The sequence below is a fragment of the Petaurus breviceps genome, unplaced genomic scaffold (assembly GCF_028583685.1).
Source record: "Petaurus breviceps papuanus isolate PSGF00001 unplaced genomic scaffold, PetGlider_PUasm1.0 90897, whole genome shotgun sequence".
In the NCBI taxonomy this organism is placed as follows: Eukaryota; Metazoa; Chordata; class Mammalia; order Diprotodontia; family Petauridae; genus Petaurus; species Petaurus breviceps.
Genome location: NW_027187374.1, coordinates 5,401,736 through 5,425,387, shown reverse-complemented (window position 1 = coordinate 5,425,387; position 23,652 = coordinate 5,401,736). Strand labels below are relative to the sequence as shown.

Below are 23,652 nucleotides of genomic sequence, written 5' to 3'. Positions count from 1 at the left end.
ATCTTTAGGGAAGGATACTGAAGGAAAAAAGCCTCACCTTTTCTTCTTTTGGGGGTAGTATATGAATTTTCAGTTATTTTGATGTGCATTTCTATTAGTAGTAGTAATCTGGAGCTGTCTTTTATGTGACATGTTTCATATGTTTGATAGTCTCTCATTTTTGCTTTGAGAACTGTTTGTCATAATTGATCACTGGAAAGTGGGTTTCAGTTTTAAATATCTGTGATCATCATCTATATATCTTAGGGACCAGATCCTTATCAGTGATAATATTCCAAATCAACCATTTCTCTTCTAATCCTAGCTGAATTAATGTCATTCATGCAAAAGCTTTTCAGTATCATGTAGTCACTCTACATTTTAGGATAACGGTAGCATATTGGGGTACTTAAAGATGTGCCACTCTACTAGGAGACAGAGATGTGCCACTCTACTAGGAGACAGAGTGACCTCTGAACTCCCACACTTAACCCAGGAATTTACAGAGAGAATCCCAGAGTCCTTAAGAGATCCTAGAGTAGACAAGCTAGGGCAGGTCAAAAGTGAAATATAAAGGACTCAGTAAAAGAGGTTCTTGGAGCCTTTAGGTAAGCTAGGTGGTGCAGTGTATAGAAGTTTAGCTCTAGAGTCAGGCAGGCCTGAGTTCAAATCTAGTCATAGATATTTACTAGTTTTATGATCACTTAACCTTTGCCTGCCTCAGTTTCCTCAACTGTAAAATGTGGGTAATAATAGCACTTGCTTCCCAGCATCATAATGATGATAATCAAATGAAATAATGTTTGTAAAATACCTAGAAGAGTGGCCAGAATAGAATAGCACCTTAGAACTGGTGCTTAGAAATTGCTTATTCCTTCCCCCTAGACTCACTTGAAACTTCCTCTAGGCTGTGGATGGAAAAGTATGTCTTTGTGCTGTTCTTGGTAGGACAGTGAGGCACTCCTTGGCTGAGTCAAACAGCAACTGAGCCCAGCCCAAGACTTGCTCAAGCCCTGGCTGGCAGCCCAAGCCAGAGATCAGGCTCAGAGCATTCTTGATAGGGTCCAGTAGGAAACAGTGACACAAATCAAGCTAAAGAAAAACCCAAGTAAAAACTAGCCTGTGATGCAAGCCCAGCACAGGGAGGAAGAAAATAGAGGAGGAAGAACCCTAGGCAGAGTCTACAATAAGGAGAGATAGTAGGACCCTCTGATAAAAGGGACCCAGGAAGAGTTCAGCAACCCAGAGTCTCTTAAAGGAAATTCGTTTGACCTATCCATATCATTTCATTGCAGAATTTGACTCAAGTTACCCCCACCAACTCCACCATAAACAAATTAAGAAAAACTGCAAGCACCATAAGGAAATACCCTGTTTTGAGAGACACCCAAGAGGTAAACCTGGAAATGTATAGACAGAGGTAGACAGATGAGATAGAGACAAAAATATTAGGTACAGAACATACAGAAGCAGACGAACATAGTAGCATGGTATTTGAGAATCACAAAACTCCAAGTTACAGGGAGAAGTAATCATTATTTATAAAAATTGCTGGGGAAAGTGACCAGCAGTCTGGCAGAAATTAGAGTTGGATCAATATCTAATACTATATACCAAGATAAATAGCAAATGGTTATATGAACTATATTTAAATATTCTCATAAAAAATTAGAGGAGGATGGGGAAAAATAGTTTTCATGTCTACAAATGGGGCATTAACTAAAAAAATGATGCAGAGGATTACATAAGATAAAACAAACAATTCTGATTACATAAAAAGTTTACACAAACAAATCTAGCATAGTAAAAATTAAAGGTGAAACAAATCACTGAGAAAAAAATCATTGCAACAAAAATGACATAAAATTAAAAGATATGAATGAAAATGTTTTTAAAGATAATTTCTCCCTTAGCTATAACTGTAACATGTACCTAATGCAGTTAAATTTTTAAAAATTATTTGTCTTTTACTATTTAGGTAATATGTCCATTTTGAGCTTATTATGATAGTGTAGGTTTAAATGCAATTTCTACCAAACTACGTTCCAGTTTTATCCATAGTCCTCCTCAGACAGCGACTTCTCCAATTAATGTATATTCTTGGGCTCACTGAATACTAAATTGTTGAGTTAAATTATTTCTTATGCTTGCTTTTTAAGTCCATTTCACTGATCTGCTTTTCTATTTCTTTTTAACCAGCACAAATTCATTTTGATAATTATTGCTCTGTAAAATAATTTGAGATTTCAATATTCCTCCTTTATTTCTACCATTTTTCACTATTTCCCTTCAGAATCTCAAGCTTTAGCTCCTTTAAGTGAATTTTGTTATTATTTGTCAAGAACTAAAACTATCTCTTTGGTAGTTTGACTGATATAGTACTACCTTAGTTAAATGATTTAAGAGGTATTGTTATTTTTGTCATATTGGTGGCGTCCAATTATTAGAAATTATTATCCTTCCAATCACTTAAGTCATTCTTTCTTTAAAAAACATTTTGTAAGTGAATTTATATAAATTTCAAATGTGTCTTATTATATTGGTTCCCAGATGTTTTATGTATAAGATTTATTTCCCTTTCTATTATTCCCTTTTAGAAAAGAAAAATAACAACATATGTAAAATATATTTTAATATTTATATATTTCTATGTAGAAGTACAATTGGGGAGCATAAATGTTTAATTAATATTTTTATTTGACTGAAATTCACATATGTAGAAGTCTATATATCTGTGTTTTGTGCATTGATTTTTTACCCTGATATTTATTTTAAAATAATTGATTATTTATTTAACTCTCTCAGTTATTTCTTTTTTGGTTCTTTTGTTATGGGTTTTTTTCTTTATTGGTGGATATGAATAATCTGACTTGCTTGGGGTGGGGTGGAATTGACCAGAGTGGGAGAGAGAGAAGCTTTTGAGTCTTTAAGTTGCTTTGAGTGTTTCTGGCTTCCATCTTTAAGATGAAAGATGGCCAAAGTCATCCTTACTTCTGGCTGCTGAAGGAAAAGACTCTGGAAAGAAGCCAATATTAAAGAAGCTGTCAGTATCCATTATGTCTTTATCTGCAGATCTCTGCACTGGAGACTTTGGGAAATTTCCCCTGGGGTGAGATCTAGCTTACACACACACACACACACACACACACACACACACACACACACACACATTCTCTATTGTTCTTTCTGTATCTCAGATAAGCTCCATTATCTCACTCCCAATGAAAGAGCTCCTTCACTCTGTTTTGTGTGGTATATATTTTCCTAAATATATCTTCTTTGGTTTCTGTTTTGTTACCAATTTGGATAAATGGGTTTTCTACACAAACTGCTATGTGTGTCCATTGTGGAACTGGTATTTGATGGGAAAGGGGCTAAGCATTGCATAAAAAGTTTGGGGTTCAGCTCTCTCCCCATTAATGAACAGCAATCAGAAGTTAACTTGAATCTGCAACTCCCATCCCTACACTAATAACATTTGAGGGAGCAGAGAAAGATATAATTCTAGCTTAGTACCCATTCTCCTTGTAGAGAACAGGGTGTCTTCAGCCCCAACTTCCTGCTTCTTTTCCTGGCAGAAATTAAATTCTTCTTTAGAGAACAGTGAGAGCATAAGAGCCTAGGGATGTCTATTCAACTCCCTTTGAGTCAGTTTTCTCATGCTACAGGCAGGGAACAACCGTTCCAATATGCAAGGCCTCCCCGTACAAGTAAACAAATAGTAATTGTGCCTGCAGATAGTGATATTCTGCATCCTGATAGCTAATATCTATGGCTTTAATTTCTTCCTCTAGTCATCTCTACCAATACCAGTTCTAGAACGATGACAAAAAAGAAACAAGGAAAAAAATCATTGCTTTACTCTTGTGTTTATTGGAACTGATTTCAGTGTTTCCTCAAAACATTATAATATTAACTTTTGGTTTTAGAAAGATTCTTTTTTTTACATCATATTAAAATGACACTCCTATAATTATTCATAGAAGTCTGTTTTTCAAAGAAGACAAAGCCATATCTAGAGGCAGCTAGGTGGTCCAGAGTACTAGGCCTGGTGTCAAGAAGGTTCGTTCATCTTCCCGAGTTCAAATCTGACCTCAGACACTCACTAGCTTTGTGACCCTCAGCAAGTCACTTACCCTTATTTGCCTCAGTTTCCTCATCTATAAAATGAGCTGGGGAAGAAAATAACAAACCATTCTACTATCTTTGCCAAGAAAACCTCAAATGAGGTCACAAAGAAGTCACAACTGAAAATGACTGAACAATAATAAAGCTTATCTAAGTGATTTTACTTCTAAAAATAAAATTCTTGTGACCTTTAAGATATTAAATAGTAGTCGCTACCCTCAAATAATCTGAAACTTCACTTTTTTCAGTACTTCATTACTGAACAGAACTTGTCCATCCCTAGGTAATAATCAAGAGGGCAACACATAAATCGTATTGATACCAGAAGTTCACTTAACCAGGATCTCTTCAGAGACTCTGGGATTATCTGAAACATCTAAAGGACACACCTTCAAATCAGAATAACTACCAAGGTTTCCAAGTGGCTCACACTGAACAGCTTGTATAAAGACAGAGAAAATTAAACTTTCATTTGTTGGGATCAATCTCAGAAGAATGTGCTGGAAAAATCATAATTTTGCTTTTTTTCCCTAATCCCAGAAGCTTAATCCTTTAATTAAAAATTTCACAAGTCTTCTGGGCCTAGGTTAGGTCTAAGGGTGATGATGACTGAAGAATAAGAGTTAAAAAGTATGCTCTATTTTGGGTTCAATATCAGAATCATAGAGGAATTAACACAGTACTCTGTATTTTTGTGATTTAGCCAAGGAATTTTTTAATTACTTGAGTGAATATCAGGAGAACCATAGATATATTAGCATGTCACACAGCCATGTTCTTCATGCAAGGGGAATATTGCTGAATATTTTATAGTTTTACAAGTGGATTAAGAACACAAAACATAAATTGAGTGATTAAAAAATCAAAAGCCAGAAAAGGAGGCACAGAGTTAAGAGACAAGAAACTATTGTTAGTGGACACAGTGACACAGTTGTAATTGGAACGTTCAAGGAAGAAGCACCTTAAGCTAAACAGGTTCTTACCATTGCTCTGAATAGAAAACAATAAATATTTCCCATAGGAATTCAGCTCTCACCATTTCTTTACATTCATATCAGGATCTCTAGAGGCAAAACAAGAAGAATAACTAAAGGATCCAAATGAGATCATAGGGTCATAGATTAAGAACCAAAAGGGACCCTGGTCCCTTGGATGAATCTACTTCAATTCCCTCATTTTGCAGATAAGGAAATTAAGGCTCAGAGCTTAAGACAGTTGTCCAAGGTAACACAGATAGTAAATGGCAGAGCTGAAATTCAATATCAGATCCTGTGACTCAAAATCTGGTGTCCATTTACACTATATAGTGTTGCCTTACATGCAAATGGTGACATGCACTTAAGTGATACTAAAAGAACACACATTAACATAGACTGTTAGCATTTCCTAAGGAAATTTAATCAGTGTAAATCAACTACCACAGCAAGAAGACATATAGCTTTTAAAATTACCTTAGCCAGGGATTTTTGTGCCAAGCAGAGTGATGGAATCTGAGGGAAAGGTAAGTTTAGAATATGAATCCACCTGTAAAAGGAGGAGGTTGGGGGAATTAGTAATGCTTCATAAAATATCAAGAAGTAGCAAATGGAGAATTTTGTGTCACATGACCAACAAAGTGGAGGATGAGACCTTTCTTCTAATTCTCACTAATATTTTTGAAAATGCCGAAGAGGAATTATGTGCTAGAGGTAGAATAACTATAATTTTCCATAGGATAAAAAAACAGCAAGAACATTAGCAAAGTAACAGCCTAATGCATAACAATGGGGAGCAATGATCTATAATGTATTCACTCAGCTCCCTCGTGCTTCAGCAGGACATAGAAACGGACCTACAGTCTTTTGTGACCCACTCAGCGAATTCCCTTTTGATATAGAATCTCTGAAAGAGCACCCCATCCTTGTTCTCCCTTTATCATCCTATTGGAACAATGAGTAGACATTGATTTGGCCTAGCCATGTGAGTAGGAAGGACAGGGGAAAGTTGGGTAGACCTTCTGCCTAAAATGTCTCCTAGGTTAGGCAACTGTCAGGCTGCATAGGCTCAGCCTGGAACAACTCACCCATGTCTTCTCCAACTTCCAAAAAAAGTGTCAAATATTGATTCAACCCAGTGAGAGAAATTAAAAACAAAAATAAAAACCAGAGGGAACTAGGGTAGAGAACTGGTATATTGTACTATGCCTGACCTGAAAGGAAAGGGTACTAGAATCCATCTGGAATCAATCCCATCTGCCCAAAAGATACTTGGAGCAAGGACTGAGGTCAGTAAAAAATCAAATTCCCCAATGTGGGAGGAGCCTGAGACAGGGTTGTAGTCCAGTCATGGGAGTGAACTATCAAAGGAAGAAGAGTCATAAAGTGAATGAGAAGAGAATATAAGAGGGGAAAAAGGCCATTATCACAAACAATTTCAAAAGGAAGAAAATTCACTTAAAAACCTAGAGAATAGACATTTCAATAGAGAGGATACTAAAATTAGAAAGGCGCATGAATACCAAAACACTCAAAAAATTACAAACCTCTCTAAACAATTATTGCAATATGAAAGAATTTGAGCAAATTGCCAAGAGAGCCTGAAAGCCATAGTATGAGATCCCAGATTAGTTCAAAAGAGAAATACATATTGAGAGAAGTTAGAAGGGAAAAAATGGAAAAATGCATAAACTATAGAGCAGAAGTTATTAGTATAAAAAACATGAAGCTATGGTGATGAGTCTCTCAGAAGAGTGTGGAGAGAGAACAATAGATTGGAAAAAATAAATATGATGAAATGAATGACAATATGGAAGGAGAGAAGCAAAAGCTAGTAAAATTAAGAGGACACATGATTTCTATGCAAGTAAAAAATAATCTTGAAGACAGAATATGTAAAGACCATTTCAGGTCAATAAATCTCCCAGAAAAATAAAGCATGAAAATCATAATGTAAAGTATTCCTGCAAAATGAAACAAAACAAAAGCAGTGTCAGAAAATTGACTTTCACATACCTCAAATGACAGAAACATAATAAAGGTAAATAAATACAATTACCAAAAATATCATGAACTAATGAACAATTCTCTACAGAATTTTTTTAAAAATAAAGAAGAAATAATTTCTCTTTTAAAAAAAGAAAATAAAGTTAGAGAATAATTAAATAATTTCTCTTAGAAAATTAAACAAGAAGATGAAGATGAAAGCAAAATTTAAAGAGATAGAAGTGGTGATGAAGAAATAAGACTGAAATACCATGAACAACCCCACAAAGTTTACTTCATGAATCAATGAATTTTGTGAGATTAAATAGGGAGGGGCATTAAAAGAGAAGTGAAAGGTAGAGGATATTCTTGGGAGAGCAATGAAGGGAAACTAACTTCTGTAGTTTCTCAGCAAGAAGAGAGACTATGGAAGAATGGAAAATGGGGCAAATGGAAACAGGGAGAGAAAAAGGTAGCTCTCAAACCAATGGGCAGAATTAGTCCTACTAAAGAAAACTTCTGGGAGAAGAGGCATATTTAGTAATGGAACATAAGGACCTTTTAACCTTTTTTGTAATGGAACATAGGGGTCTACACTTCAGAGTTTGTGCATAGGAAGAACAGTTTCTCTGTGAGTCAAGGATTCAGGACAAAGGGAATTGAAGCTGCTTGGACAACTAGAGCTCAAAAGCAAGAAGATTGTGAGGCAAATGGAAAATAGAATGAAAGTAGGTAAATGATGGGGTATCATTAGAATTTATGATTGAGAAAGTAGAAAAGTTTTCCCATATGGAAATACCTCTATATTAATTACTTCCTTCATTAATTGATATGCCTAGTAGTGATGGGGGAGGGGATCCCAATAGGTTCAGCAGATATTCTGATCTTATCCAAGACCAGAAAACCTGCAATATCCTCTGGAAAGAATTCAAGGTCTCAGGCTTAATTGGAGTGAGAGTTGTAAAAGTTTATTGTTACTTCCATGAGAAGAGGGCAAGAGTCCTTTAGGGGACCTGCAAGTGAGAGGGGTACATGCTTTTACCTTTAAAGGGTAGGGCTGCCATTGTCAGGGCTGACCAGATGGGAGGGGCCTCAGTGCATAGACAAAGGTCAGGGCTGACCAAGAGGAGCATGTGAACAGATAGTTTAGGTAAGATTTGGGCCAGGTGGTTAAGGAGGCAAAAGGCAAGGACAAAGGAGGGTGTGGGCCAGGCCTGGGAAGAAATCAAGAGATTAAGTAAGAACAAAAGGGGTTGAAGGGTGTTGCCTAGGTGGAGTGTGGGATAGGGAGAAGGGGCAAATCTCAAGGTTGGGAAAGGACAAATTACAACTTCACAGACTGGCTTTACATTGGTTTCACAAATTGATCTAGACCCCAGGTACCCCATCAGTAGTATAGCACAAAAGAAAAAAAATGCTGAGAGAGCAAGATCATAGAAATTGGTGAGAAATAGAACACTTAATCTTGGTATTTCAGAAGTTTAATTTCATAAGGAGCATCAAGACCTTAAAGAAGTAATAAATAACTTTACAGACCATGAAGCAAAAATAAAATGTTCAGATTAGAAAGGGGAGAAGAATAAGATAAAGAAATCCTTTGTGGAAAAAAAGGTACAGAAAAAGGGTGGGGGGACCTTTTCTTAAAAATTGGTGGAAGAAGGAAGAGGGAGATATAGAATTAGACACTTAGCTGAGAAAGGAAGAAAAGAAGAGCTATAAGGGAAGAATTAGAGAACTAAATAAAATATGCTAAGTAAAACTCCAAAACTAGGGGAATGGTTAACAAAAGGGAAGGAGGATTAAGAGTAATGGGAAAGGGAATCTGTGATAATGCAATTTCATTAAAGTAGATTAAGCAAAATTAATTGTACAGGTGAAGTATTAACTTAAACAGAAAGGGAAACAAAAAATATTTTAAATAAGAAAAATAAATATTAGAAATCCAAATGAAGGAACACATAAATCTAATTATTATTAGAAAATGGAAGGGAGGAAGAAAAATTTGGAATTCAAAATCTTATAAAAAATGAATGTTGAAAACTATCTTTACATGTAATTGGAAAAAAAAATATTTACTAAAGAAAAACCCCTTCCATCTTGCTATAGATTACATACCACTGGCATAGGTCTCAATTATACTCACCCCCACTCCACAATGAAGCATCACAGTAGGACTTTAATGAAGCTGTGATAAATATGCTAAATGCATGGATTGAAATGTACAAATTTGTACAAATGTACACATTATTTCTTCTTCAATCCAGATCAGAGTAAAGTTCCAACATTACCAGCACTCCACCACTCATACCTGCTTTATCTCTATTATTTCTTTTTTCACACCCATTTTTGTGAAATAATTGCTCCTTTTCCTACCCAATTTTGTTTTTAGAATTCCCCCATCATACACAATTTAACCCCAACCTTTTTTTCAAACTACCTTAGTGATGATGACAGTTTTAAGAATACTGCACCAGCCCTGGAGTCAGGAAGATCTTAGTTCAAATACTGGCCTCAAGACATTTAACACAAAAACTAGCCATGTGACCTTGGGCAAGTTATTCAACCCCAATTGCCCTCTGAAAAGCAGAAAAAAAAAGAATACTGATAATATTTTCATATATTAGAAGTAAACAATTTGACCTTAATGAGTGCCTTAAGGTTAGTCTTTAATATTTTCCTTATACTTCTTCCAGATCTTTTATATCAAATTTTCCACTGAGTTCTGGTCTTTTTGTTACAAATATCAGAAAGTCTTTCAGTTTATCAAATATCCATTTCTTTTTTCATTTAGGATTATACCCAACTTTGCTAAATAAGTTATTCTTGGACACAATCCCAACTCCTTTTCTCTTCAAAAACATAATGTTACAAAATCTATAGTCTTTTGATGTAGAAGCTGCTAGTACTTGTGAAATCCTGGCTGTTTTTCTGCAGAATTTAAATTGTTCTTTCTTCTTGCTTGCGATATTTTCTCCTTAATCTGGGAATTTTGATACTTGGCTATGACATTCCTGCAAGTTTTCTTCCTGGGATCTCTTTCAGGTAATAAATGATGAGGTTTTTGTTGTTGTTGTTTTCCTATTTCTACTTTACCTACTTATTCTAGAAGTACAGGGGAATTTTCATGAGTAATTTCTTGTAATATTGTATCCGAATTCTTTTTTTTATTACAATTTTCAGGTAGTCTGACAATGCTTATACTGTCTTTACTTGACCTGTTCTCCAGATCACTTGTTTTTCTAATGAGATGTCTCAAATTTTCTTCTGTTTTTTCTAGTTTTATTATTTCTTAGTGTCTTCTGACATCATTCAATTCTGCTTGCCCAGTTTAAGTTTTCAAGGAGTTATTTTCTTGTTTAAGATTTTGTATCTCTTTTTCCAATTAGTTAAACTTTCTTTCATAATTTTTTTGTATTGCTTTTAGCTTTTTCCCAATTTTTTCCTTGATCTCTCCTCAATTATTTTTCCTTTTTAATTTTAATTCCTTTTTAAGTTCTTCCAAGAGTTCTTTTTGGACTTGTGACCATTTGGTATTAGTCTTTGAGATAGGAGTGGCTTTTTAAAAGACCTATCTGCCTTTGAACATAAACCCAGATCTTCACAGCTATCTTTGGTCAGGTTCTTTTTCCTTTGCCCACTCATTTTTATTTTCAATTGGTTTTATTTTATTTTAGCAACTTAATTATTTTATTTTTAGTGGCTTATTATTGTAGAGCATAAAGGAGTGAGACAGAAGCTCCCCAAGAATAAATTTGGAGGTGGATTTTATTACCACAGGACTGCTGGGGTCACATACCCAGATCAGACAGTGAGTTGGCAAGGACAATGTGCCAGTTTTTAAAGAGATTACAATAGTCAGGTTACGTAAGCTGAAACTACAATCAGTGATTGGTCAGTATATATTTGAATTCTCCCGTGCCCACAAAGTTTTTCCCTAGGCTGAGGGACAGGGAACCTAGAATGGGTGGAGATGGGGAATATCTTGTAGGTGGGTGGGTGGGCAGAGGATGGGGAAGAATGGAGCAGGGATTTTATCCTAGGTTGAAATTCCTGCTCACGGATCAATTAGGAAAGGGAAGGGTGGAGTTGTGCTTAACATTATCAAGATTTAATCAGGAGTTATAGGTAATATTTCCCTAAGCCTCCTTACTGTTGTTTTCTCCATTCTCTTTGAAGGCTCACCCTCAAGGTGTTCTCTCCTCTCCTAAGCCATGCTGTCCTGAAAATGTTCCTGCTGCCTTTGGTACCATACTCACCAGTGTGTGCTCATTCCTGCCTCCTAGATGCAGGGTGTGAGGGAAGCTTTAATCTTCCCTCACTCTGTTCTTTTGTCCTCATTCTGTCCTGCCCTGTTCTGTTCAATCTTCCCTCCCTCAGGCTATCTGCTGTTTCTTTGATGAAAGTTGATAAGGTAAGAATTCCTGAGGTAAAATTTCTTGAGGCTGTGAGTGAGGTGAAAGTTGAGGTGAAACTTCCCAGGCTTAGTTTGCTTTCAGACAGAATTGCAAATTGGTCTGCTATTTGTTGATTCAGTGGAGTCAGCCTGGAGGTGTTTATACTTCACTCAGGCCAAACCTCTGCCCCTGAAAGTCCTGTCTTTTCTTAGGCCTTCTCATGTTGTCTTACTACTTTACCCCTTTATTTTTGCAGCTCTATGTTCATTTTGTGGAGATTTTCTTTCTATTTGAAAAGGAAATCTGGAGAACCTGGAGATTTCTGACCTACTCTGCCATCTTCCAAGATTGATCTAATGACACAGAGTTAGATTCTAACACAGGGTTACATAGCCATAATGCATACCATTCTATTGGTTATACAAAGTCTTCCTATGTAAAGTTTTCATATAAATCTTCCCAAGTTTCTCTGAATTTGTTCATATTTGTTATTCCTCATGGCATAATAAATTTCCATTTAATTCATGTGCCACAATTCATTCAACCATTTTCTACTAGCTTTTGTTATCAGAAATAACACGGATGAGGTATAGGTTCTGGACCTCCTCACCAACTTTGAACTTTCCCGTGAATTCCAGTAACCCAGTTCCTGAACCTTCCCCCACATCCCCATCTCCATACTCAATAATCCTTTCAACTATCCTTTCATTGTGGCTCTTAGCCAGCCCCAACCTTCAATTCTCTGTTACCTTTGACACAGCCCAGCCCTTCATTGTCTATTACCTCTAGACTACCCCAGGCTATTTCCCATCCTTATTCCCATCTAGACCCCTTCTCCATTACCTCTGGGTCACCCCAGGCTGTTGGCCACTCCTAGATCACATCCAGATCTTCCCACCATTTTGCTGTATAAAAGTGTCCATCTTGCCCCCATTAAATTGTTCAGATTCTTAAAATCTGGTCAGCTTGTATTCGTCCTATAATAAACCTTGTTACTTGGACTGAAAGGAGGCTTGAGTGGTCAAATTCTTTTGAGGAATACCTGTGCACTTTTACCCTTGCATTTTGGGGTTCTTAGCACCCCTAGACTACAACGATACATCACATATTCTCCTCAAATCCTCATCATCTAACTCTTTACTTGTACTCCCATTCTGTAGTTACTTCCCAAAATAAAACAAAACATCGATTCGCCTATATTTGGCATACTGTGAGGTTTATTCCATAATTTTTCAGTCTTATTCTTCCACCATACTTCTTTTATTTAGCTTCTAATTTCACCCTTGATTCCATCAGTACTTTTAAAAAGAAATGGCTTAAAATTCTCTGTTGTTTTTGTTGCTGTTGTCATTGCTATTATTGCTGACACCACAGATGTCTTTCTATCTTTTTGCTTCTAGATTTGATTTATTTTTTGGGGGGGGAGGGGAATATAGAAAAAAGCAAGTTATGTAAAAACTTAAATTCTCTAAACTTTCCTGTGAACAATGGCTTTCTAATTTGATGTTGTTTTCATACCTTTATTATTAATAGGATTAACTCCATAAGATTTGAGCTGATTTTCACCACATGAACTAGTTATTGGAAAATCAAATTTAGTAGGTTATGCTAAATTGTATTGAATCTTGTTACTACTAGATTTTAGCAATATTAACAAGCAAATCTCTCCAAGTGAGGTGGAACCAGAGAATTGAATCTGCTAGAAGGTGTCGTCTTAGAACTGACCTGAGAACAAGGTCTATTCCAGAATTTCCAAGGGAAGAAGCTTCCATGGACTAGACAACTATATGGAATACATGGGACTCATCATGTAGTTTCAGATTAAATGGTCACTGGGAGGGAATCATCAGAAATAAGGAGACTTGATGCTATTTAATATTGATAACCATTACTGTATAATCCTTTGGCTTTTTTGTTTATGTTTGCCTGAAAAAGGGTGTATAGCCAAGGCAATATGAATAGCATCTACAGTGACTATGAATATGTGGACATCCTTCTGAATCAAAAAACATAACGGACTCTCCATATGGAAAATAGAACCAAAACATTTATTCAGACACTGGAAAGCCAAATCCCAACACCAAAAATCTGAATCCATCATAACAGCAAAGAAGTTAATACATATTATAACTTCAGAAAGTAATACCAGTGTGGAAACACAATCAGGATAACCCAGGATCTGGCAGCCTCTACCCTGAGGGATCGAAGGGCCTGGAATGTGATATTCCAGAGGTCAAGGGAGCTGGGATTAAAACCAAGAGTCACCTACCCAGCAAAACTGAGTATCCTGTTTCAGGGGAAAATATGGTCATTCAGTGGAATACAGGACTTTCAATCATTCTTGCTGAAAAAACCAGAGCTGAATAGAAAATTTGACATTCAGAAACAAGAAGCAAGAGAAGCATGAGAAGGTAAACAGGGAAAAGAAATCATAAGGAACTTATCAAAGTTGAACTATTTTTTTTTTTTAAGCAATTGGGGTTGAGTGGCCTGCTTGGGGTTGCACGGCCAGTTGTTGTTTCTGGGTGTGGTGCTGGGTGTCTGGGCCCGGATTTGATCCAGGTCATCCCGGCACTGAGGCCGGTGCTCTTGCTTGCTGAGCCACTTGGCCAAAGTTGAACTATTAACATTCCTACATGGAAAAACAATAATTGTAACTTATGAAACTTTTCTCAGTAGTTGAAGGGATTAGAAATATATATATATATATTATATATATATATATGTCTTTATATGAGGGTATGCAGGCATATGAATACATATGTGAATGTGTGTGTATATATGTTTACAGGTATACATAGATAGAGGGCACGAGAAAGTAATACCAGTGGCAGCCAGGTAGCACAGTGAGTAACAGCACCAGCCCCAGTGTCGGGATGACCTGGGGATTGAATCCGGGCTCAGACACTTAGCACCCACCCAGAAACACCTGGCCATGTAAACTTGAGCAAGTTACTTAACCCCAATTGCTTTAAAAAAAAAAGTAATACCATCCCCATGGTTTCATCTGCTAGGGTCTTCACACAAACACAATACTTGCTGTCTCTGCCTGCATCCTCTCTCTCCCTGTACTCTAACTGCTCTGACTTATTTCCTGCTCCACCTCATCCTGGTCCACCCATTCAGCAACCTCCTCCCACCAGAGGCTCCATGTGATTACATTTGGCCTATTAAAGGGTAGGGAAGATCTTCAAATTACCATTACTATTACAAATATATGCTGTAATTCCTTTTATTTTTAATTTTTAAATATTTTTTTGCTTTTAGAGGGGATAAAGCAGGGCAATTGGGGTTAAGTGACTTGTCCATGGTCACACGGTTGAACTCAGGTCCTGCTGTAACAACAGCAATGTACTCTATCAACAGATGAATCTGACAAAGCAACATCAAAACAGACAGACAAAGTACCGGCATCACAGCCATGCTTTTTCCCAGTTCTCCTCTTCTCATTTCTTCTCACTTCTCAGTTCAGTTCTCAGTTCTCTATTCCATTCTTCTCAGTTCTCAGTTCTCAATTCTGCTCTTAATTCTTGGCTCCTCAGTTTCCATGCTGCTTGCTCCCAGAAGTTCTGGCTTGCCCTTAGCTAGTGCTCAGCTTTTTATCCTTTTTATCCTTTATTATTTTTAGCTCTTCCCTGCTCCACCCCTCCTGTTGCATCAGTAAGTTTCTCCTACTGTGGAATTCACAAGTTCTGTTTCTTAACAAACTTGAAACAAGGTGCTAAGTACAAGGGGCAGGGAAGATCTTCAAATCTCCATTACCATTACACATGGCCACAGTGCACTTGATTCCAAGTTTATAAGTCCCCTGACTTATAGCCACTGAGACTTACTTTACTTCATCCCTTTGACTATGAGATATTTGGAAAAGTTTGTCACCAATGTGACCCCTGCCTTCCCTTGAAGAAATTCTATCTGGGAGCAGAGTCAAGATGGCAGAGTAAAAGAAGAAAATTGTTTCAGCTCATCACCCAATCACCTCTAATATACAAAATTGTATAATATAATTCCAAATAACTCCAAACAAATGCTAAAGTTACAGAACAAACAAAATGGCAGAGTGAAACACATCTCTAGCTGAAGGCAGTCTGGCAGGACAACATCAAGGGTCTATTGCACCAGACTGGGAGCAGAGCACAGTCCTCCAGAAAGCAGGGCCATGCTGGCAGAGACTTGGCCAGAGCAGACCTCAGGGGACTGAATCACTGGCAGTTGTGGCAGTTTACAGATTTATCAGTCCACAAACATTAAAGATAAGGTAAAAGGTCAGTGGGGAAGCCCTGTTGGACCTGGGTGGGAGAAGAGTTCAGTCTGGCCCCAGGCCCTGAGGCAGCAGAGGTGGCAGCTGAGGTGGTGGTAGCAGCAGTGGCAGCAACAAAAGCTGCAGTGGCAGTGGCTGCTTCTCGAGCTCCAGGCCCACAGATGATGGGGAGATCAAGTGACTCATTAGAGGGAAATTGCAGGAATCTCTTTGCTAGTACTAAGGCAGGATTCTCTTGCTTTACCCTGCTTGGATCTGGGCTGCAGTCTTGAGTGGCAGTCCTGGGGTGAAGAGGAGTGCTGGCATGGTAGAGTTTGTGGCAGCTGGGGAGAAGGCATCCTCCTCACAGTTCTGAGGCAGGTGTCTAAAGTAGCTCTGACAACATCTTGGCAAAACCCCAGAAAATTTGGGACAGAGCACTTTCCACTCTGGAAGCAGAGTTCTACCATGGCAAAGAGCTGAAAAGTCAAGTAAGTGATTGGCAAAATGAGCAAACAGAGGAAAAGAAATCCAATTATAGAGTCTTTCTTTGGTGACAAAGAAGATCAAAATATAGAACCAGCAGAAAGATGAAAAAGTTCAAACTTTGCATCAAAAGTCTCCAAGAAAAATATGATTTGGTCACAGGTCATAGAGGAGCTCAAAAAGCATTTTGAAAGTTAAGTAAGAGAAATAGAGGAAAAATTGGGAAGAGAAATAAGAGTGATGAAAGAAAATCATGAAAAACAAGTCAACAGCTGCTAAAAGAGATCCAAAAATATACTGAAGAAAATAACACCTTAAAAAATAGACTAACTCAAATGACAAAAGAGGTCCAAAAAGCCAAAGAGGAGAAGAATGCCTTAAAAAGCTAAATTGACCAGATGGAAAAGGAAGTTCAAAAACTCACTGAAGAAAATAATTCCTTAAAAATTAGAATGGAGTGAATTGAAGCTAATGACTTTGTGAGAAATCAAGATAATATAAAACAGATTCAAAATAATAAAAAAAATAAGACAAAGTAAAATATCTCATTGGAAAAACCACTGACCTGGAAAATAGGTCCAGGAGAGATCATTTAAAAATTATTGGACTACCTAAAAGTCATGATCAAAAAGAGAGCCTAGACATCTTTCAGAAATTATCAAGGAAAACTGCGCTGATATTCTAGAACAAGAAGGTAAAATAGAAATTGAAAGAATTCACCTATAGCCTCTTGAAAAAGATCCCAAAAAGAAACTCCTAGGAATATTATAGTTAAATTCCAGAGTGCTCAGGTCAAGGAGAAAATATTACAAGCTATCAGGAAGAAACAATTTGAGTACAGTGGAAACACAATCAGGACAGCGCAATATCTAGCAACATCTACATTAAGGGATCAAAGGACTTGGAATATGATATTCTGGAGGTCAAAGGAGCTAGGATTAAAACTAAGAATCACCTATGCAGCTAAACTGAGTATAATACTTCAGGGGGAAATATGAATATTCAATGAAATGGAGGACTTTCAAGTATTCTTGATGAAAAGACCAGAGCTAAACAGAAAATTTGACAAGTAGCAAGAGAAACATGAAAAGGTAAATAGGAAAGAGAAATCATAAGGAACTTATTAAAGTTGAACTTTTTACATTCCTACATAGAAAGCCAATATTTGTAACTCATGACTTTTCTCAGTATGAGGACAGTTGAAGAGAGTATATTATGTGTGTGTGTGTGTGTGTGTGTGTGTGTGTGTACATAGACAAAGGGCACAGGGTGAGTTGAATATGAAGGGATGATACATAAAAAATAAAATTAAGGTGAGAGAGGAATATATTGGGAGAAGAAGAAAGGGAGAGATAGAATAAGGAAAATTATTTCACATAAAAGAGGCAAGAGAAAGCTATTATAATGGAGGGAAAGAGCAGGGAGGTGAAGTGAATGAGTCAACCTTACTCTCATTGGATTTGGTTTAAGGAAGGAATAACATACACATTCAATTGGGTGTCTTACCTACAAAAAAGTAGGGGGGAAGGGAATAAGAGGGAAGATGATAAAACGGAGGTCAGGTTGGGGGAGGGGGTAGTCAGAACCAAACACTTTTGTAAAGAGGCAGGTCAAAGGAGAAAATAGAATAAATGGGGGGCAGGATAGTATGTAGGGAAATATAGTAAGTCTTTCATAGTATAACTATAATGAAAATGTTTTGCATAACTACACATGTATAACCTATATTGAATTGCTTGTCTTCTCAATAGGGGTGGGTGAGGAGGGAAGAAGGAAGAAAATCTGGAATTCAAAGTTTTAAAAACAAGTTTTAAAAATTGTTTTTACATGAAAGCGAGAGATAAGATATACAGGCAATGGGGTATAGAATCCATCTTGCCCTATAAGAAAGTAAGGGGAAGGGGAGGAGTTAGGGGAGACATATGAGGGAGCAGACTGGGGGAAGGAGTAATCAGTATGCTTGCCATCTTTGGGTGGGTGGTAGGGTAGAGATGGAGAGAAAATTTGGAACTCAAAATCTTATGGAAATGAATGTTGAAAATCAAAAATAAATAAATTCTGGGGAAAAAAAGAAATTTTATCAAGCTCTAGATGAGATAGGTAGTGAGGAAAATGTCAATGAGTAAGGTTATTTTTAATAAAGTCTCTTTGGAATAATTCAGCTTTCTTCTTCTATAATTATGCTTTCCTTAATATGAGAATGTTAGACTTAAGCCCAAAAGAAGGAGATTGTGAATTATTATTTATCATTTACTATATTTTTCAGAAAATTTATCATACCATTCAAATCCAGCTTTATTTGATTAAAGATTTTTTTTGAACCCAGAATATTGTCCTCTCTTCTCCAGGAACACTGGAAATGGCTGCAAGGAATTTTCCATTTCTCCAAGTCCAAGATTCATTCAAAACAAGATTTTGGGTCCCCACACTCAGGTTTTCTTTTGGGCCCACCCAAGCTTGTATTTTGGGTTCTCCTAGTGATTTGACTTCACCCAGATTTTTTTCAATGTTTATATTTACTAGTATCAATCTTAACCACCTTGCTTTCAAGTTTGGCAAAAGTGTTTAACTGTATACGTGTAATTCGTGAGTAAATTCCCTTGCTTAAGTCTTATATTAATGTAAACTTTTCAGAGCTTGCTGTCCTCTAGGAAAAGATCTATTTTTTTTTCTAAAACCACTTCAGATTTTGGAGTTTGTTTTCAAAAACAATAGGATATATTTATATATTATGGAAAGAGAGACTTCATCTCCCTATCAAGTCCAGGCTGCTAGTGGAGTGTCTGTTCATGGGTCATGTCATGCTACTGACCATCACAGCAGCTTTGAACTGCTCCATTTCCAACCTGGGGATTTTACCTCTCCAGGGTAGCCTGGGAGTTCCTGCTGTCAGAGGTTTACTGGGTTGTTGTCTGACAGTACAAACCCCTGATTGACTTTGGCCCTGCTCTAGCTCATAAGTCTGCCACTTTAGTGAGCCTCAGCCTGCCTCGGGATATGGGATTATAGGAGATTGCCACCATGACCAATCAATAAAATCATTCTCAAAATATTTATATTTTAGCATATGAATGTATGCCAAAGGTATACACTTAAGGACTAAATCCTCCATCATTGAATGGGAATCAATGGTGGTTTGCTGTCATAGACTTAGGGAAGAAATTTTTAGTAATTTGGAAGAAGTACATATCCAGCTTTCATCATTTTGCCAACACATCACTTTCCATGTAATGCAGTTGAAGATGAAGTAATGGTATGCACAGACAATAGTCTTTGGACATTTAAAAAAAATGAATTGTAGCTATAGTTTCATTGATATAGAATACAGAATGTATCTTCCTATATACATGTATATATAAACATATACACATCTATACATACATATATGCATACATATATACATACCTATTTCCTAGTAAGAAAAATTGTTTTATTAATTGAAATCAGTAATTGCTCTGCAATAGAGTTGATTGAGGACACTGAGAGGTCATGTGATTTACCAAGTAATGGAGCCAGTATATGTTAAAGGTACATTTTTTAACCCAGGCTTTCCTGGCTCTGTGACTAACCCTCAATTCAGTATTCCAGGCTATCTCTCACTACAACACTATACTGTCTCTGAGAGGATTCAAGAGGAGGAAGGGATAATTCAGGTGTCATTATGGTTCCATCAGTACACTATTTGATTTCTTAGGATTAGCTTAATCCTATATGGAAAGACTTACCTATCTGGTGACAAATTATTTGGTCATGACAACCTATGAAACAAAGAGAAATACCAAAAGATCTTCAATCCTATATGGTTATCTTCTGTTCCTGTAGTAACAATGACCAAATAGTATAAAAGGGGACAAAGAATGCTAAGAATCACACAATTTTTACACCATTTGTAAACATTATCATAGCTATTGTTAATCTAAACACGAGATTCTTATCCAGTGAACACTAAGTGGACATACTACAGAAAGAACTGAATCAAATCAGTTTTTATATTCTTAATCTAAATGAAGCCAGATAATAACAAAAAGAAGTCATAGCATTTAGTTTTGTTTTTTTTCCCCACTTAAGAATGATAGCTTATTGGATTCCTTAAATAGATGAATAAATGTAGCAAAATTAATTTTATCTTATTGCAAAAGCAACAAGAAACATCATTTAAAAGGACATTTGCTTATTTTGCCTGAAACTGCTTATTATGAGAATAAATTAAAAGACAAGAACATCAAGATAATTATAGTATGTGTGAACTTAATAAATATATGAGTTAAAAATCTCAATTTCCCTGAGACAGTAAATGCATACCCTATGTTTCTATGCACATGTATATGATTTATATTATAGTAGCTCACTTACAAAAACATGCTAGAATAAAATTTAGCATTCATTGGATATTTCATATCTGGGGCTCTGTTCTCCCCTAAAGGCCTAAAATAATTTAAAATAATTTTCTACTAGAAATGCAATTTGTATCTTGTGCCCTATGCTACAAAGTTTATAACATTTGCTAACTGTATGGTTAGTTTTTCCTATAACCTTTAAGCTGTATGAAGTACATATATTAAAGTTGGAAAAGTAGGCTCAAATTCTGAAAAAGGCTTTGCTGCTGCATATACATATTAATAGCCAAGAACAGTTGGTTCAGAGATAATAACCTTACTTATGTTTTGTTTTGTTCTGTTCTTTTCCTGAATGTCTAATTTTCATGCATAGTGAAAAAGCTTTGAGACTGAGAAATTAGAGATTGAAGCCTAAGAACTCTTGGCTGCAGAGGACTGCCTTTACAACTTCCTAGACATAGTCCAATCATCAGAAATTAAACATAAGGAATTTCTACACTTGTAGCGAAATAGAGAAGCAGTGGGAAACAGTGGTGAGAAAGCCATTCTTGGAGCCTTGATACTATGGATTCAAGTCTATTCCTTGAGTTTACTCTTTCCTAATCTCCACCGTCTCCTCGGAAATACAGCTCAAACACTATTTATTTTCTGCGTGAAGTTTTTCCTGACATCACTAAATGCTGCGGTCTCTCCCAAAATATCTTATATTTCATTACTCCATGTGTGTATTTGTATTTATTAACTTTTATATCTATGTACTTTTTTTTTTTTGCTTTTTGGAGGGCAATTGGGGTTAAGGGACTTGCCCAAGGTCACATGGCTAGTTTTTGTGTTAAGTGTCTGAGGTCACATTTGAACTCAGTTTCTCCTGACTCCAGGGCCAATGCTCTACTTACTGTACCACCTAGCCTCCCCTCTATGTACCTTTTTTATATCTGCTGATTACCTCCCCAGTTAGAATTATAAACTCATTACAAACAGGAATTGTTTCATTCTTTGTAATTGTTTCTCCAGCACCTATCAAAGTACTTGATACATAGTAAGCTCTTACTAAATGTTGATTGATTGATAAAAGAGTTAGAACAAATGGAGTCAGTTAAGCTACAAACTGTGATAGTAATGGCAATTAAAGATTCCCCTGTATTGGCTTGGTTTTCAAATTGATTGTGTTAAAACCCAGAGTTTGTTAATCCCACCTGTGGGATGGGCTTGTTGATGTGAAAAGAAAGTCCTGAACTGGGAGGAGCTGGTGATGTAGATTTGGAGAGACACTAGAGAGAGGCGGAAGATTTTTTTGGAAGCAGCACCTCGTGGAGAGAGAAAGACTAAGAGAATTGCTGGTGGCCGCTTTGAATTGCCCTGGACTTTTGAGACCTGCCCCCTGAGCTGCCAAGGACTGAGGAGACATGGCTGTTTTGCTGGTACTTTGTCTGTCTGTTTTGATGTTGTTTTGCCAGATTTGTCCACTGGTGAAAGACAGTCCTTTTGTTGAAGAAGTCCTGGAACCTGGCTGTTCGTTAAGAAGCCCTGAGACTGTCCTGCAGACAGAGAGTGAATACTGTCCACTGGTGAGGGACAGTACTGTTGTTGCAGGGGTCTGGAGACTGTCCTGCAGACAGAATGAATACTGTCCACTGGTGAGGGACAGTGCTGTTGTTGCAGGGGTCTGGAGACTGTCCTGCAGACAGAGTGAATACTGTCCACTGGCGAAGGACAGTGCTGTTGTTGCAGGGGTCTGGGAACCTTTCTGTTGGTTCGGAAGCCCTGAAGAAGGATTTTCTTGTTGGATGTTTACAGAAATCCTGGGAGAGGGCTTTGCTAATGTGTTCAGGGGTTCTAGGACTGTTCTACAGACAGAGGATAAATTCATGAAGGGACTGGCAATGTATCTTATGGCCTTGCTAAGCCTTGTCTCCCCAGGAACTAAGATTGCTGAGAACTTGCCTCGTGTCAAGATGAAGAAAAGACCTCCATTTGGGTATTAAGTGCTGTGTTTAAACTTGATGTAACTCTGGGGTAGATTCAATTGTGATCCAGGGGTGGGGAACTTTTGACCTTTTTGTGTTCTATGGTTGAGCAAATGAATGTATTTTACTTATGTTTGGAAACTAATCTCCATTTGAGAAGAGGGGCTTTGTGGTGGACTAAATGAAGGTATAGCCTAGGGGTGGAAAAGTATTTAGACCAGGGACTTTGTAATTGATTGAATGATTGGAAGGTCCTGGGGTGGGGTAGTACTTGGAGATTATTTAATCACACTTAGTAAATGCTGTATTTTGAATGATGTCATGTTTTGATCTTCTCTGTTCTTGGTTTGTTACTGAATAAAATAGAGAGCACCTATGCTGGTATTTTGAACCTGGGAAGTTGCCTTCTTTTGCCATTACATTACACAAACCAAAAGAACAAGGCAGAGCCCAATTTTCATATAAAAAAGAGCTAGAATTCCACCTAAGGATAACAATCAAAGTGAGACGATGGGAGCAGAGAAAAGCTTGGCAATTATGTGCCTGGTGGATCTGTGGCTACTAGTAGGGTGGAGCCACAGGATTTGCTAAATGCCTTGTTGCTTTTATTATTTTTCATTTTATCTTATATTATACAGGATTACACTAAAAAATTATATGAGGTTATGAGATGACTATCTGTAATGGGAATGGGAATTTGAAGATCTTCCCTGCCAGTTAATAAACCTCCGGGAATTTGAGGACCTTCCCAGATTTGAAAATATAATCTGCCGTGCTAATAAACTGAATGTGGTCATGTGGAGCATGTGGTGAGAGGAGTTTGCTGAAGGGTCAAGTGGAATCCAACAGGAGAAGCTTGCTTTGAGGGAGGCTTGTTTTTCAGGAAGGCCCATGACTTGTTACTTTGTAATTAGGCAGGGAAGTAGGAGAGTTGTGATGTTCTCTGATCCTGGAGAAGGCTATATTATATATATATGTATGTATGTATAAATAAATATATAATATGTATGTATAAATAAATATATAATATGTATGTATTAATAAATAAATAATATGTATGTATAGATAAATAAATATATATAATATGTATGTATAAATAAATAAATATATAATCTGTATGTATAAATAAATATATAATACGTATGTATAAATAAATATATA

The 23,652-nt window shown here is 36.8% G+C and overlaps 1 long non-coding RNA gene across 4 annotated transcripts in view; it reads right to left on the bottom strand.

Moving 5' to 3' along the window:
- Positions 1 to 23,652, bottom strand: part of LOC138151428 (uncharacterized) — a 160,524-nt gene that overhangs the window by 52,439 nt on the left and 84,433 nt on the right. For 2 of the 4 annotated variants that reach the window (XR_011165819.1, XR_011165817.1), the window contains exon 3: positions 5,559 to 5,631. This is a non-coding gene — a long non-coding RNA (uncharacterized lncRNA). Of the gene's footprint in view, positions 1 to 5,090; positions 5,171 to 5,558; positions 5,632 to 19,912; positions 19,946 to 23,652 lie in introns of all 4 variants that reach the window. The other 2 variants (XR_011165818.1, XR_011165816.1) reach the window with 2 other exon arrangements.